Source organism: Balaenoptera acutorostrata, chromosome 19 (genome assembly GCF_949987535.1).
Source record: "Balaenoptera acutorostrata chromosome 19, mBalAcu1.1, whole genome shotgun sequence".
Lineage (NCBI taxonomy): Eukaryota > Metazoa > Chordata > Mammalia > Artiodactyla > Balaenopteridae > Balaenoptera > Balaenoptera acutorostrata.
The window spans coordinates 30,696,752-30,713,693 of record NC_080082.1 but is presented as its reverse complement, the minus strand read 5'-3'; the positions used below and the strand labels follow the sequence as shown (position 1 = coordinate 30,713,693).

General features: G+C 43.8%; 1 long non-coding RNA gene across 1 annotated transcript in view; it reads left to right on the top strand.

Moving 5' to 3' along the window:
- The first annotated feature begins 347 nt into the window (after window positions 1-347).
- The window catches only part of LOC130705655 (uncharacterized), a 33,912-nt gene continuing 17,317 nt past the window's right edge, over window positions 348-16,942 (top strand). The window contains exon 1 of the long non-coding RNA XR_009006011.1: window positions 348-388. This is a non-coding gene — a long non-coding RNA (uncharacterized LOC130705655). The remainder of the gene's footprint in view (window positions 389-16,942) is intronic.

Below are 16,942 nucleotides of genomic sequence, written 5' to 3'. Positions count from 1 at the left end.
GAATTACTAGAGCTGACTTGCCATAAAATCACTTAAACCAGTATAGGGAAAACAGATAAAAAAGTGAGCAGTCAAGAAGCTTGTAGATAAAAGGAGAAATAGATGCACTGGGAATAAACATAATAATTATCATAACTTTTTATAGTTTTTCAAAATGTTTTGATGTATAATTATTCAAAGTAACAGGTAAGATACTTATGGTGACTAGAAGTAGAATACTCAACTATTAAGCAATCTCAGGGAAAGGAGGCTGGGATTACCATAGTTGGCAATGACCAACGATGACTCACTTGCTAGAACTGGGTCCGCCTTTCCTGAGCACATTTCCATTGGGAGCTCAGAATAATACAGGACTTCTGCTATCAAGAGAAAAAGTGGGGGATGACCGGTAAGTAGGCAACCAAGAATGTCTTCCAAATCCTAGGGTGGCAGATATTATTATTATCATTGGACAGATATGGAAACTGAGGCTCAGGCAAGTTAATTTTTCAAGGCACATGCAACTTACAAGTGATAGAACTAGGTCTAGAAGCCAGATCTTTAGGCTCCGGATTTAGTGTTCATTTTACTGCATTCAACTGCAAGGTGATGTGAAATGTGAAACTCCAGGCTTACTGGCAGATGGCAAAAGAGCCAAGAAGATGAACTTTGTAGTTCATCTCAGGATCTGATCGAAAGGAGCCATATAAGTTTATCTGGAGAAAAACACTTTTCCTGACACTAAATTCTTGGAGAAATTTATTGCATAGATTCTTACATAAGAGACATGATAACATAATGGGTAATGTAAAAATGATAACTGGCAAATGCTCTGCCTTTATGAAAAAGAGCAGTGGTGTTTAACATTTTGTTTTCTTTTAAGACATGTATGAAATCATGCTTCCATGGGTGGACCCAGGTTTTTTGTTTTGTTTTGTTTTCTGTTTTGTTTTTTGGCTGCGTTGGGTCTTTGTTGCTGCGCGTGGCCTTTCTCTAGTTGCGGTGAGCGTCATTGCGGTGCGTGGGCTTCTCATTGCGGTGGCATCTCTTGTTGCAGAGCACAGGCTCTAGGCGCACGGGTTTCAGTAGTTGTGGCTTGCGGGCTCTAGAGTGCAGGCTCAGTAGCTGTGGCGCACAGGCTTTGTTGCTCCGCGGCATGGGGGATCTTCCTGGACCAAGGCTCAAACCCGTGTCCCCTGCATTGGCAGGTGGATTCTTAACCACTGCACCACCAGGGAAGCCCCCGGACCCAGATTTTGACTAACCTTAAAAAATTGAGGGCAGAGAAGTTAATTTCTATAGTAATGGACCAGATCAAGTCTAATAATAGTACATTGGGAACAATTACTCAGTACATTTTTTGGCAATGATAACCTGGACTTTGGGTTATGTGAAATTCCTGATATATGATAACCACATCTTTTTCGCTCCTGCTCAGAAAGGCAAATGAGTCAGTGACACTGTTCTATGGATTACTAAGAACCAACTCTTCTTTATATGTGAAAGGGTCAATCACTTGCAAAATTTCATCAGCTATTATTAATTTGTTATGTCTTATTGCACATACTACAGTCGCAAAGTAGACACAAGCCCCCCTGACTCCAGCTCAGTATTCAGAACAGTGAGCAAATTCGCCTCCATAAGGAGGTGCTTAATTAAAGAGAAGACTCTGACATTTCCTGATGTTTGCCAAGTCATTTTTCTTTAAAATTACCTTAAATAAATTTGCACACTGTCTCAATAGCGGAAATTATTCTACAGGAGAAGGATAGTGGCTCACTTTCTCACTGGCTAATGTTCAAAAAAAGCCCTGTAATCACCTGCAGTTTTTCCCACTGACCCACTTCTTCAAGTCCATATGACCTTCTACTCACTCATTCAGAGAGAAGTTGGCCTGTGTGGAGGGAGCACACACAGAACACAGAGCCCCCTGCAGTCACCATGGAAATGCCATTGTTTGGCCGGCTCTCTTCATTGCCTGGGAGAGCCTCTGACCTCCAGATGCAGCGTGATCTAGCGATCTGGCCTATGAGTGAGCACAGGCACTTACCTTATTTTAGAGAATATGTTTCTATGTTTGTTCATCAGAGAGGAAATAAAATCCTTTCTGCATTGAAAATGGCATCCTCTGCAGTAAAGTGTTTGTCAGTCTGGTTATGGCAACACAGAGTAATGGTTTCAATTTTGGGTTTTTAAAATAATGTCTATTTTATTTCTGGTTGAAGATGTTATTTATAAACAAATTTAGAGAGATGTCTTATTGATTAAGGGGAACCCCCTTAGGCTGAGACAATGGAAATTTTCATAAAGGTACCAATGCATGAGAGTCAATAGATTGATTGCAAAGAGGGAAAATACAAGGAACTTTATCCAACTATCCTACAATTATTGAGCACTGCCTGTGTACCTGGTACTTAGTTCCGTCTTGTAGGGGACGTGGAGAGGAGTAAGACCTAGCACTTAGCACTTGCCCTGATGCAGGCCAGGCGAGGAGTGTGGCAAACTCGAGATGCCATGCCCCACCCAAATGGGTGGGCAGTACTCAGCTTCCATGATGATATCCAGATGATGGAATCTGGCCAATGCACTTAGATCACCCCATCTGATAAGACTAACTGGAAATCAAAAATTTTATGTAAACTCTCTCTACTTTTCACTGTAAACTTTATTGAAAGAAAATAAAAACTGTGAGGGGGGGGGAAGAAAACATGTCATTTGGCTGTTTTCCCTGAATTGATTTGTTGGTTTGACAGCCTAAAAACTCATCTCTTAATGGCATTCATTTTCTGTCCATTTTGTCTTGTGAAAAACTTAATTACACTTCTGTCAACCAAAAATACCTTTGGGTCTTTAAAGTCCTTTTTCTCTCTCTTTTTAAAGATGAAAGTGTTTCTGCCTAATTGACCAGCATCTGCCATAGTGAGATGTTGGCCCTCATGAGAGATGTTGAGAGGTGTTGGGAAGGCTGTCAGCACATTTCAACTTGGTTTCAGCCGCCGTTTAAAAATGACTTCTCTTCCCATCACATAGGAGTGAGCCTAGTGGTTGAAACCTGATGACAGAGGAGAAGGATGAGAGAAGAGAAGGAAGAGGCAGGGAGAGAAAAAGCAGGACTGTTGGAGGGCTGAGAATGTGCAAAAGACTAAGACTGAATCGTAAACTTGGTTCTTATTGTTTTTTATTCCTGCATTTATTCAATTCATAGATATTTATTGAGCATCTACTATGTGTCCATCTTTATTTTAGGCATGGATATATTGGGTGAATGGGGCAGACAACTCTGTTCTCGTGACACATTCCAGCAGGGGGGGTGGAAGGGACAGAATATGAACAAGTAAACAAATAGAGTCATTTGAAATAGCAATAAGTGTTAATAAATCAAAGAAAACAGGGTAGTGAGATATGTCTAGAGGTTATATTAGTGGGAGTAGTCAGGGAAGACTCTCCGAGAAGAAGTTTGAGCTGAAATTTGAACAATGACAAGAAAGCTATGCAGAGATCTGTAGAGGAGTGGTAAGGGACACAGTGGTAAATAAACTTGAATTACGGACTGGGTCAGTTATTCCCATTTTGGGTTTTTTTTCTGGTCTGTTTGGTTAACAAAAGGATAATGTCTCCATTTGGTATTAGCATCTCTTTCTTATTTATGTATTTATTTTTGTTTTTAATTGAAGTATAGTCGATTTACAATGTGTTCGTTTCAGGTGTACAGCAAAGTGATTCAGCTATATATATATATATATATTTTTCAGATTCTTTTCCATTATAGGTTATTACAAGATATTGAATATAGTTCCCTGTGTTATACAGCGGGACCTTGTTGTTTATTTTACATATAGTAGTGTGTATCTGTTAATCCCATACTCCTAATTTATCCCTCCCCTGCCCTCTTTCCTCTTTGGTAGCCATAAATTTGTTTTCTATGTCTGTGAGTTTATTTCTGTTTTGTAAATAAGTTTATTTGTATAATTTCTTTAGATTCCACATATAAGTGATATCATACGATATTTGTCTTTCTCTGTCATGTTACTTCACTTAGTATGATAATCTCTAGGTTCATCCATGTTGCTGCAAATGGCATTATTTTATTCTTTTTTGTGCTGCTATGATATTAGTATCTCTTTCTAATTCATATGTCTTTCTATTAGTAACATCTTTCTAATACTTGCTAGCCTGCCTCTTTAACAAAGCCCCAAACCTTCAGCAAACAATGGTACCTTGCTAGAATTAATAGTGTTATTTTATTTGTTCTTTATTTTTATAGTTTCTTTCCAGTTGGCCATTTTGCAATAGTGATATAAATTTCCCTTTTGAATGAACGTAGTTAAGTGAAAAGAATGAATCAAATACAGAGACACATATAAATTAAACAATAACATAGTACTTTCCAGAATTAAGATAATAGGGTACTTTCCTTCCCCCTTCTCTTCTCATGTGAATCTGCAAGAATATCTGCAAGAATGAGAAACCCAAATAGTCTCCATCTCTACTGAAACTTGAAGCCATCTGTGATGCTTACCCATAATATGTTAAAACAGAAAGCTGATATAGAAGAGATAACCGAGTTAGAATGAGAATGAGGTGCTGTAAGAGAAGGATGTGGATTAAGTGAAAGCCAGTTTGACTGTACAGTGCAGCCTCGCCATGCACTTTCTTTGCCCAGAGCGTACTATCAGGCTGATAACCCAAAAGTAGGAGATGAAGGGGTGGACAGTTCCTCTCTGGAGAACCTGGAGCCAGAGGAAATACATAGGACCACACTAAAAAGCTGGTTTGCCATCTAACCACCTACCTGTCAACACGCTCTCTCAGGTACAGGAACCCTTCAGTCAATAATTTTGTTAGTGCTGCATTCTTAAACTCAAAATGACTGCAAAGGATTCACAGATGGTAAAAGAACACCCCAACCAAGAAAGACAGAGACCAAACAAGAAATCAGAAGGAAAGAAATTCTGAAGTATGAGAAATAATGCAAGGAATAAAAGAAAATGCCACAATATTATAATTAATATTCACAGAGAGATGAAAATATATTGTATCCTTGAAACAAGAACAGGATACTATTGCTTTTAAGGTTCAAAGAACAAAGAAGAAAGAACTCTATGAACTCAAAGAAATAAGAAATACAATTTATGGGTTGGAAGGTACAGTTGATGAAATATTTCAGTAAGAAAAGAGACTAAAAATGGAAAGAAAATATTTTAAAAATTATAAAACCTAACTGTGAGGTCTGATGTCTGACTATCGGACCTCCTAGAAAGAAAGAATAGAGAACACAAAATGGAGGAGTGAAATTTATCAAGGAAATAACATAAGTGGTGTAACTGGTCCAGATTTGATCAGGAAGACAGAGGGCTCCAGAAGGAGAATCTCTAAGAAAAAAAAATAGATATATCTGATATATTGATACATGGATAATTTTATTAATCAGCTAATGGAGGCAATGGGAGGGATTTAAAATAGTTTTTTAGGGGGAGTTCCCTGGTGGCCCAGTAGTTAGGATTCTGGGCATTCACAGCCGTGGTCCAGTTTCAATACCTGGTCCGGGAACTGAGATCCCACAAGCTGGGGGAGGCAAAAAAAATAGTTTTTTTAAACTATGAAAATGGAAAAAAAAAAGATGATTATTGATTGCAAGAAGAGATACATTTCCCCAAAAGGAAACATAATTATGGGAGCTCCATTAGGCTCAACATTGAATGATATTTGCACTGTCAAAATAATAAAAATATTGGATGTTGATTTAACTGGAAAATTTTATATCATCCTGTTGGGAAGATCTGGGGGAGAGGACGCAGGGCAGGAGTGTGTGTGTGTGTGTGTGTGTGTGTGTGTGTGTGTGTGTGTGTGTGTGTGTTTGTGTGTGTTTGAGAGAAAGAAAGCCAAATCCTTATTTACCAAAGAAAGTCAATATAAAAAGCCTAAAATTAATCAATCAAGAGATAGCTGTACCATCATATTATGTAAGAAATGTGGAGGTTAATGCCTGAAGAAACTTCTAAAATAATTAAAATTGATGCTTCTGGAGAGGTGGATTGGGGAGAGTAGCGAAAAGTGTTATCTTTCCATTATAAACCTTTTAGCATTATTTGACTGTTTCAGTTATGTGCCTGTATTACTTTGATAAACTTATAATAAGCTTAAAGTAAAAGAAATAACAGTACAGGTATTTCACAATAGGGTAGAAGCTTCTCCCTGTCCCCAGTTACCATTCTCACTTTCTTCCTCTGAAAGAGAGCCCCAGTTTTTCACTGGACATTTGTCCATCTAGAATAAACCCTAGGTAATCCTGGGTCCTTCACAGCTAAATACAGCCATGTGGCTCTGGCCAACCAATTACAAACAGCACTAGTATATACAATTTCTGAGCTGTGTCCTTAAAGGAAGTGGCCCTGTTTTGTGTCCCCTCCTACTTCTTGCTGCAGCTCCAGGATCCATGATGATTCTGGAATGGCAGCCACCCAGTGAAGAGCCGCAAGATAGAAGGGGCCTGCCTTTCTATCACTGCACTATGCCCTGGATTGATTATTATTTCCACACTTCTGGAAAGGAGGGAGACATTCATTCTCTCCTTTTATAAATTTATTTACTATTTATTTATATTTTTGGCTGCATTGGGTCTTCGTTGCTGAGCACGGGCTTTCTCTAGTTGTGGTGAGCGGGGGCTACTCTTCGTTGCGGTGCGCGGGCTTCTCATTGCGGTGGCTTCTCTTGTTGCGGAGCACTGGCTGTAGGTGTGCAGGCTTCAGTAGTTGTGGCTCGTGGGCTTCAGTAGTTGTGGCTCGCCGGCTCTAGAGCGCAGGCTCAGTAGTTGTGGCGCACAGGCTTAGTTGCTCCACGGCATGTGGGATCTTCCCGGACCAGGGCTCGAACCCGTGTCCCCTGCATTGGCAGGCGGACTCTCAACCACTGCGCCACCAGGGAAGTCCCCCATTCTCTCTTTTTAAAAACCACTGTTATTTGGGGGCTGTTGAATGCAGATACATTTAAACCTGACTAATGCATTGGAATATGTCAAAAATCCTAGCAGAGACATGCAAATTAGATTTGGGAAATACTGCCCTAGAATGCAGGAGTGAGGAGAAAGGAGAGGGTTGGGGAGGTAGCAGAGCAGGACCCTTTCTTGGGGAGCAAGGGGAGTCATATTAGTGGAAGGACCCATGCCTTATCATCTGGTAAGGCTTATCCAAGAATATGAAGTGGAATTCAAGGGAGCAACTGCTTATTAAGGGTCCATCAATGTGACTCACCTACAAGGTGCATTAGGCTCAGTCCTCACCCTAAAGTTGCCTACCGTCCAGGGAATCCTGGTAGGTACCCCTCTAACTCTACTAATGATGGTGGCCGCCACTGACTGAGCCAGATAGGATAACTCCTCTCCCTGAATCCTCAGAAAACATGTGATGCTAGCAGATCTAGCAACATTCCAATTTTACGGAGGAGGAAACTAAAATTCTGAGAGGCCATACAGGTCCCCAAGGTCACACAGATAGAATCACTATCTGGTTTAACTGCCAAAGCAGATGATGGAGCGCTGACCCTGAGGTTCACACAAAGGAAGAAGAGATGAAATCCTTGTTTGATGAGCAAGCTGGGGCCTAGAGGTTCTGAAAGGTGAAGTTGAAAATAGAAGGAATTCTAAGAGGTTAGGATGGTATGAACAAAGGGACGGAGGCTGGAAAACACCAGGCTGGCTTGGGAAACTGTGAGTGGATGAATCCAGCTGGAGGAGAGTATGGTGACCCCATGGGAGATGAGGCTGGAGATGCAGGATTGGGGCCAGGTCACAGAGGCCTCGAGTGCAGGCTAGAGGTGTGCTCTGGATTCTACAGGACCTGGGCGGCATGGAAAGTTGGTTTGTTTGGTTTGTTTGCTTGCTTGCTTGCTTTTATTTTTTAGTAAACCCATCCGGTGCCTGCACTGTATTTGGCTGCAATGTGGACCCTCTTCCATGAGTGTGTATTAAGGCCACCTTTCCGGTGGCCTGCTTGGCCCCGTCCCATCATGGCGTCTATACTGTTTACACTGGCTCTGGTGGCAGGAAGGCCAAGGGGACCACTGGGATGTGTGTGTCTGGTCCACACAGCACTTCACTCCGTGCAGCAGGGATCTGCCTCTGGAGCAGTTTTACAGATGCGTCTTCCCTCTTCGTTGCCAGCTTCTGTCTGGGCAAAGGCTGGCCCTTGGACAGAAGCTTTAATTGCACTTAAAGAATTAAAAGATGAGCTAGGCAGAAAAGGATGGAACGGGCCCAGAGAGAGCTCCATGGTGGTGCTGCGTGTGGGGAGTGAAGCCTCTGATTGCATCTCACTAGACTTGCAGCCGGCCAGCTGCAGATGGGCAGCCTCCGATGAGGATGCCGGGAACCCGAGGATACCCCTGGAGCCCCGAGGGTGCCCACATCCTTTAGCGCTCCCCCTTTCTACAATATAGAAATAAAAAGGCTTAAGCATCGTTCCCTGAGGAAGGGCCAGCCGCTCACCAAGTGGTCTGAGGACTCCTGAGGATGGTCCCCTCTTTCTGTCTCCCTGAAGCCCTGTGCCAAGCTGGCACCTGCCACCATGCCCCCCGCCCTGCTCAGCACCGTTCCTGTCATCCTCCAAAGTGCTATTACCCCCTCTGCTCTGAGAAGCAGACCCTAGTGCAGAATGACAGGGGTTGGGCCCACTCTTACCCTTTACACAGCCTGGGACGCAAATAGAGGGAGGTCCACTTACTGGAAGGCCCATGACTTCAAAGTTTTAAATATTCTAAATATCAACATATTTGCAAATGTCCTACCCACCTACCTTGACAAAGAGAACTTGGCAACCACCAGGAAGGAGACTTTGAATTGAGAACCTTAGCTCCTCGGAGTTAGGTCTGCAGCTCACCTCCTTCCTCTCCCTGCCGTTGTCCCTGAACCCCCTGGGGGTTGGGGGAGGAGTGGGGGTGGGTGGGAGAGGCTCTCCCTCACTTTTCCGGACTCACATCCGGTCTCCATCCGTCGTCTCCACACACAGCCTAGGGCTGTGGCGCACTTAGCCCTTGGGGAGCAGGTCTGAGCAGCCCTGGAAATGGGCTCAGGCATGGAAAATTCTAGGGTCCTGGGTGCCAGGAGTAGAGTCCAGATAAGTGGTTGACATGACCTTTGGGAACATCCAGCCTTGTTTTGGTACGGCCTGCCATGCCGAGAATGGTTCTTACATTTACATTTTTAAATGATTGAAAAAAATCACAAAAGAATAATATTTCGTGACTTGTGACAATAATGTGAAATTCAAATTTCAGTGTCCATAAATAAAGTCTTATTGGAATCCAACTATACTCATTCATGTACGCGTTATCTTTAGCTGCTTTTGCGCTTCTACAGCGAAGGTGAGTATTTGCAACAGATTTGACTGACAAAGCCTGAAATACATACTAACTGGTCCTTTACGGAGACCAAAGTTAGTGTTACTTGTGTGACTTTACTATGCAGAGTCATTAGCTCCAGAGTAGCCCAGTCAGCCTCACTTTTAACATTTAAAAAAACTGTGGTGAAATAAACATAGCAAAATTTACCATCTTGGCCACTTTTTAAGTCTACAATTCAGTAGCATTAAGTACATTCATGTTGTTGTGCCAGTAACATCACCATCTATCTCCATAGGGTCTCATCTTCTCGAACTGAAACTCTGTCCCCATTAAACAATAACTCTCTCATCCCCCTTCCCCACAGCCCCTGGTAACCACCATTCCACTTTTTGTGTCTATGAATTTAGCTACTCTAAGTACCTCAGATAAGTGGACTCACACAGTACTTGTCTCTCTGTGACCGGCTTTTTTCACTCAGCCTAACGTCCTCGAGTTTCTTCCGTGTTGTATCAATAACATGTGCCAGAAGTTCCTTCCTTTCTAAGGCTGACTAATATTCCATTGTATGGATAGACCACCTTTTGTTTATCCATCCGTCCACCGACAGGCACCAGATTGCTTCTACTTTTGGCTACTGTGAATAATGTTGCTGTGAACATCGATGTACCAACACCTTCTCAGGACCCTGCTTTCAATTCTACCCCGAAGTAGAATTACTGGATCATATGTTAATTCTATGTTTAATTTTTTGAGGAACCGCCATACTGTTGTCTACAGCACCGTTTAATATTTAACATTTCCACTTACCTCAGGCAGCCTCAGTTTCCAAAACAAAGAAAAAGCTTATGGAGTTGTTGGCCTCACGAAAATGCCACCCATCTTTTAAAAAATCCTATCTCCCTAAAGCAGGAATTTTTGACCCTGGATACACATGAGAATGTATAGGGGGAGCTTTAAAAAATTACCAAGGCATGTGAGTGTGAGTGTGTGTGTGTGTGTGTGCGCACGTGTGTTGCTGGGGAGGGCATCTTAGACCAATGGAACCGAATCCCTGGGGTTAGAGTCTGACACAGGCTATTTGCCCAGCTTATTCCCCAAAGCAGCCCGGGTCAAGATCCACTGTCCTTGGACAACCAGCTTGCCCTGCAGCTAGCTTTTAAAATAACTCCTCTTTCCTCTTGCTACATCGTATGCCTTTCTGAGGACCCAGCTCCAGGAAGCAATAGACTTGTCCCTGGACTCGTGAGTGGTGTTGGGCATGGAAGTGGTGACACACGGCTTCCTGGTGTGATAACGGGTGTGTGGAAGACAGACGCCATCTGGAGCAGAGGACGGAGGGGCTGGGATTGGCCTGGCCACACCCTGTCCCTTCAGCACCTTCCTGCCTTCGGGGACATCTCTAGGGCCACTCTGTCCCTGGCTCCTGGCATCTCTGCCTCTGGGGGAGTACTTCTCTGCCCCTGCCACACACACACACACACACACACACACACACACACACACACACTAAGCCTGGGGGGCGGGGCATGGGGTCATCCTCTTTATCCGCAACTACACCCAGGTTTCAAATCTTCTTCCCTCAAGTAACATGAAAATAAACTCCCAAGTCAGAGTCAGACAAGAGACAGGCAGAAATGACTTATTTTTTTACACTTTTCTTCTTGAATCCAAATAGCTGTTTTCTTCTGCAGTGGTGATTTCAGGAGTCCTATTCAGCTTGGTTATCTGCCTGGAAAGGCACAAATGCCAAGGGAGATTTTAAACATTGCTTTGGTGAAATATATCGAGGCAAGGAAGGCCACAATATGTGCTTAAATGATCTTGAATGATGAAGACCGGGCAAGATTTTTTTTTTTTTCCAGGAGTGGCCCTTGTAGGTTTAATTGTAAAGTATAATTACTTCAAGACATCATAATTTGTTGTGTACAATATAAATCAGTAGAACTCCATGGAATCATGTTTTTAATGTAGACCCCCAATAAAATGTTCTTTTATGACATAGCAGATGTTTCTTAATTCACTAGCGCCATGCATTGGGGTATTAAGATTATTCCTTGGCATTTTATTATGAATAACATACTTGCTCCAACATTAAGTGGGCCATTAAAGACATAAACAAGCTTTTATGCCCTGGTTTTCAACAGCTGCTGGTGGTCTACCAAGTGATAATCCAGCTTTCAGCAAATATTCTTCAGCTCTGAGAAATAAATACATTTAATAGGGCAACCCCAGGTCAGTCCACAGCTTCTGGGATCCTGGCTCAGGAAAATTTGTGAAGCAGGAAAATGAACTGAAGAGGTTTGCTTTGGGTGAGTTGTTTTGAGAGCCCCTGTTTCCTTGAGCATGCACGTGAGTGTGTGTGTGTGTATGTGTGTGTGTATGTTTAAAATAAAAAACTAACAATTGTAAAAGGAAAACAAAATAAGGAGAAATGCGAGGGAAAAACGGTGCCTTGCAGAGGGTGTGTGGGCTCTTGCCTTCCTGATCGAATGGGAAGACATTTGCACAAATTCTATAACCTGTGCTTTGAAGGAAATCAGCTGAGTCGGTCTTATGCCTCGAACAAAGGGAGGTGAAGGACGGTGTAGGTCACGGTCCCATTCAGTCACTGGCATCGAATCTGAGCGGATGTGACCCCTCTGTGACAATGTTCCCAAGGTGTACAGGGAGGAGTTTCATGTCTGTAACTAGGATGGGAGCCAGATAAGCCCTCCCTCTCCCCCACCTTGGACTTCCTAAAGATAACAACTCCGGGCGGTCCAGGAGCAGAGTGAGGGAGGTGCTGAGATAGGAAATACCGAGGCCTGTATTATCGTTGGCTCACCAGTCCTGGCTTCCTGTGCCAGAGGTAGCCCCGAAGGGTGCGAAACTTTGCAGTGCTAATGTACACAACGACATCCTCCTACGAGCAGATGTTAGGAGAAGAAGAAAAAGGAGCCGGGGCAAAAACCTGATGGAAATGTGCATGAAGCCTATGTTGCCTTCCCCGGCAGCCCCCTCCCCCCACTGCAGCCCCCCGGGACACTTGGGACACAGAATGAAAGAAGGGGAAAGGTGGAACTGATCTCCTCCTCTGGTCAATTCCAAATCTATTACACGATGTGTCATCAACAGGAGGTGGGAGAAAGAGTTACAATTTATGTAGCAAATCAGGTACAGTGGACCTACCTTTAATGGATGTCATTCGCGGGTATCACTATTACAATATTCTAACTTTAAAGATTCTGCCGTGGGCAGGGAATGAACACGTGGATGAAATGTTAAGCACCTTGTCCTAAAATGACTGGAGATATAGCGGAGAGTGTCTGTAGGAAGGCCTTTTGTCTTATGTGCCTTTTCTTTAAATAGGGTTTAGTAATAAATTTTCTCTTCCTTTTTTTTTTTTTGGTTGCTGAGGAGGGTTTATTTTCTTTTTGTGTTCTATTTCATTTTGTAGTTGGATGTACTATTGTTCTGGAGCTGGTGAAAAAAGGGGAGGGGAGCAGGAGGCAGGAACCACATTGTGAGTGAACTTGGCAAAAAGGAGAGTCAGGAGGTAACTTTCCTGTCCGGCACAGTATCTGAGGCTTGCAGAGCGCTTGGCCTCATCAGTTCTTCCATGGTCGCAACTAAAACATTCCTGTGCCCTGATGGAACAACGAAGGGACCTGAGGTGGGCTTTTCATTTTTTTCACGTACACCTGATTGGAAAGTGATGTTTGATATTACTTTTCCACTATGTTAATTACAACTTGAATAGGATTTTACTGTGCCCTTGATGACATCACTTTGGAAACAACATTCAATTGGGTGGCTCGCGTTCCTCTAGATGGTTGTACCAAATAAACACGCAAGCCTTCTTTTTATAGCCAGAGCCTGTGTCTCTAAACACACACACACACACACATACACATTTCTAACCACATCAGAAAGGAAACAGGACTGCCAACTTCACAGCGTTCTACATGATTTTGAATTAATATTAGTCTATTAAAAAGAGCTGTAACCAGAAGAAAAAAACTTAGCCCGATGCACACAGCAAATACATTTCACAGTTGTTTTGGACAAATGCCCTCAGTGAATATGTTTAAAGTCATGTACAACAGAAATATGTTATCACAAGTAACCATGTTTTAATAAACACTTTGTCTTTTTGTACTGCTTTCTTTTCCATCACAATAATAGAAATATAACACCATATATCACTGTAAAACACATTTCCACATAAATGCTGATAAGCACAAAATATTTTTCATCATTTACATTTTAACTGTAATAATATATGGCAGGATTAAAGCGGCATCCATCATGTGTCTAACTAACCTTGCTGTAATGAATTTTTAAATGTAATGGTTTCTGTCGCAAAGTAAAATCGTACATAATGTCTAGTGACACAGTATGCTGGTGGACGGGTGGTTTTTTAAAATGGAAATGCAACTTCATTTTTAATTAGATTTATAAACTTCCCCACCTCCGCTCCCACCCAGCTCCCTGACCCCCACCCCCGGTTTCTGGTAAAGCAAGAAATACCAGAGGTGTGAATATGTGAAGTACTGCCAGACGGCTCACTCCAGTTACATAAAATCACTTGCTTGGTGGAAATTCTGTGAATTTGGCGTGTGTGTCTGTGCGTATGTTTGAGAAGAGCCAGGCACCCAATAGAAACAAAAGCTGATGAAAAACACAGTGAGGAAAGCTTTCTAGGGTATCTGGAGGGGCTTCGATGCTGGGAGGGGTCCCCTCTTCCTGACAGTGTCCTGGGATCCTATTTGGGATGGGGTGGGGCACGAGGGGTGTGTATTGGGGGGATCTGGGTTCTCTCTCTCCCTCTCTTTCTCTTCCTTACTCTCCCTCTCTCTCTTCCTTTCTCTCTCTCTCTCTGCTTGAAATAACAAATAAGCCGACTCACCAGAGAAGAATCATTAAAAATAATTTGCACAAGCTTTCGGTTGTGTGAGCTCTTTTTTGATACAATATTTCCTTCCGTGATTATCACTGAGGACATGTTCCAGCCATATGGAAGCGAGCTGGGCTGGGAGCTTCCCCAATACCTGAGTGGTTAATTAAGAGCCGTTGCCCGGCCACAAGAAGCAGGTTTGAAATCCCTCTTCAGTCTCCGACAATGAGTAGCTTTTTTAGCAGCAGAAGTCACCAGGGACAGCCAGAAGCGAGGGTAATTATTTGAGATAACATACAGCTGAAAAGAGTGTGTGTGAGTGCAGAGGGGGGCGGGGGGAGGGGGGCCGCGATGTGCTGCTGAAAGAAGGGCAACAGTAGAGAAAAGTCTATAATAAAAAGGTCAACATCTCCTATTTTTCTGTACAGTGTCGACAGTCTGTAATGCCTTTTTAGCATGAATGACAACGGATTCTGTCTTTTTTTTTTTTTTCTGAAAAAAAAAAGGGGGAATATCTTATTTTGTATTCAAACTTTGCAATTGTGAGTTCAGGCCTGCCAGCTCATCTGAATAAGCTATTCTCACTTTATCAGGGTTTGCTGAACTGACTTTGATTGCATTGTTGCAAAATAACAGTAATTTTTCCATTAACCCATACAAACCCTCAGCGAGCTGGAGAACAAAGAAATATCAGAGGGATGAAAGCCGTGAGCACGGGGAGGGAAGCCAGGGGTTTCCTAAATGGCTCCAAATGCATTCGCACACACCAGCTTCTCAGGCTGGCTGAGGCCAGTCCGGGATGCTATTTGGGGCTCCCTTTGGGGTTCCTCGGGGTGTGAATCTCAGGGGGCATCTTTCACCCTCTCTGCCAAATTCTATTGTTTCCTCTGTGTTCACAGCGTCTGGGAAGCAGGGGGCTGGGTTTCCCTCCCTTCAGAGGAATGGTGTTTTATCCTTTATCTTTCTGGTGCCTAGGACCTCAGTCTACATCTAGAACTCAACTCAGAAATGCTCACAGCCCTTCAGAACCCAAGACTATCTGAACACAGAGGCACCTGCCTTTCCCCCTAGCTAGAAGCCAGCAGGCAAGGGGAAAAGCCAGTTCCTTTGGCAACCGGAACTGAGTGGAACCCCAGAACCCTCCGATCTGACACGTTCAGCATCACCTCCACTGGTTCTGGGGTGGCAGGTGCACTGGTAGATTCCTAGTTTCGATGTAGCTCTGCGAGGCTGTCGTTTTCACGCATCCGCATTTGCCAGTTGTTTTAAGGCCAGGAGGAAACTGAGGGCAAGCAGGGGCTCCGCCTCTCTGGTCCATCAGCAGGGGATCCGCGTTTGGAAGCATCCGGCAGAGCTGAGGTGCGATGTTCCCGCGGAAGATCCCCGAGTCGGGCTGTGGACGGTTCAGCGGATCAACATGGAAGCAAGAGTTTCTGTTTTTGTTTTTTAAAGCTGAAATGTCGAGAAGTTAAGCTCCTCTGTGGCCTGTGGCTCTCTGCGATGGGAGCGGGCCAGGAGTTGAGGTCGACAATGGCTTTGATCTCCTGGCCTCACAAACGACCCCCGCTCAGGCAGTGGTGGTGGCGCCCCGCATCCGCGCCTTGGCTTTGTTTAGGAACTGCCCGATATGTTAATTATCTCCTTTACCTCCTCGGCATGGTACTGTCAAAGCGCACACCAGTCTTTAGAAAATAAAAGTGAACACGGAGAGCCCACTGTACCCTGCTCTCCTAATATCAGTTCTTGACAACGCCGGAGCTGTCAGATGAGAAGCAGCGTCCCTGGAATAAAGGTGGGCAGATGCGTGATAATGAGACAGAAGCATGCAGATGCTAATAGAACTCACCAGAACAGGCCTGCCTGAGCTAGACGGATCCAGGTAGCAGCTGCAGAGTGTCAGGTCGCCAGGATGCTACTTTCTCTTGATTCTCATTTAAGAACTGCTCCGCGCATGGCTGTCTGTCAGTGAACTTTTCCCTCTCAGGAGCTCCAACCCCTAGGTGATCAGTCACATTTCGACATAACTAGATGTCAAAAGAAGTTTAAGTTGTGTGACGAACTGTGATGGAGTCAGCGCCAGCCTCTGGCCTCCAAGGCGGTTTCTTAATAATCAGCCTGGAAACTCTGGCGCCTTTTCTGGCGTTTTGTTTTCTTATTAAAATACTGGCTAAGTCTTTGTCAATATCCATGGCAGCAACTGTGAGCTCAAGACAATATTATCCCAAGCATAATTTAATTTTAAATGTGGAATTCAGACCCAAGACGGCCAGAGAGCAAGAGGTTTGTGTTGAGCAAACAGGAGTTCTCTCCAAAAGGCCCATTTTAGCATCCGTAATTAAAACAAGAGCGTTTGGGGATTTATTGTTAGCCCCGGTTGGGATGATGGTGATCGGAAGGGAAAAGTCAGCGCTATGTGGAGAGTGTCACTGTGCGCTGTTCCTGAATCAGGGGAGTGGGAGTGAAGCTGAGAATAATAGATTGGGGCGGATGAGAAAGTGATTCCAACCTAAGAAAGGCAGGAAACAGAAATAACCCAAGAATTGTCGTCTTGAATACCAGCAAAACTTTGAACTAGAGTAGGAACTTTATGGGGTCTTTATCGGTCTCTGTGAGCCGTGGGCTCCCCCAGAAAGTGCTTGGTGGTGAGCTGGAGGGGCGTCTGGGGGGTGGACAGGCAGGTAAATGTGACACGTGTTGTCACATTTGCAAGGAAGCCTGCCAGCCCTGGCCCGTCCTCGTCCTCGTAAGGCC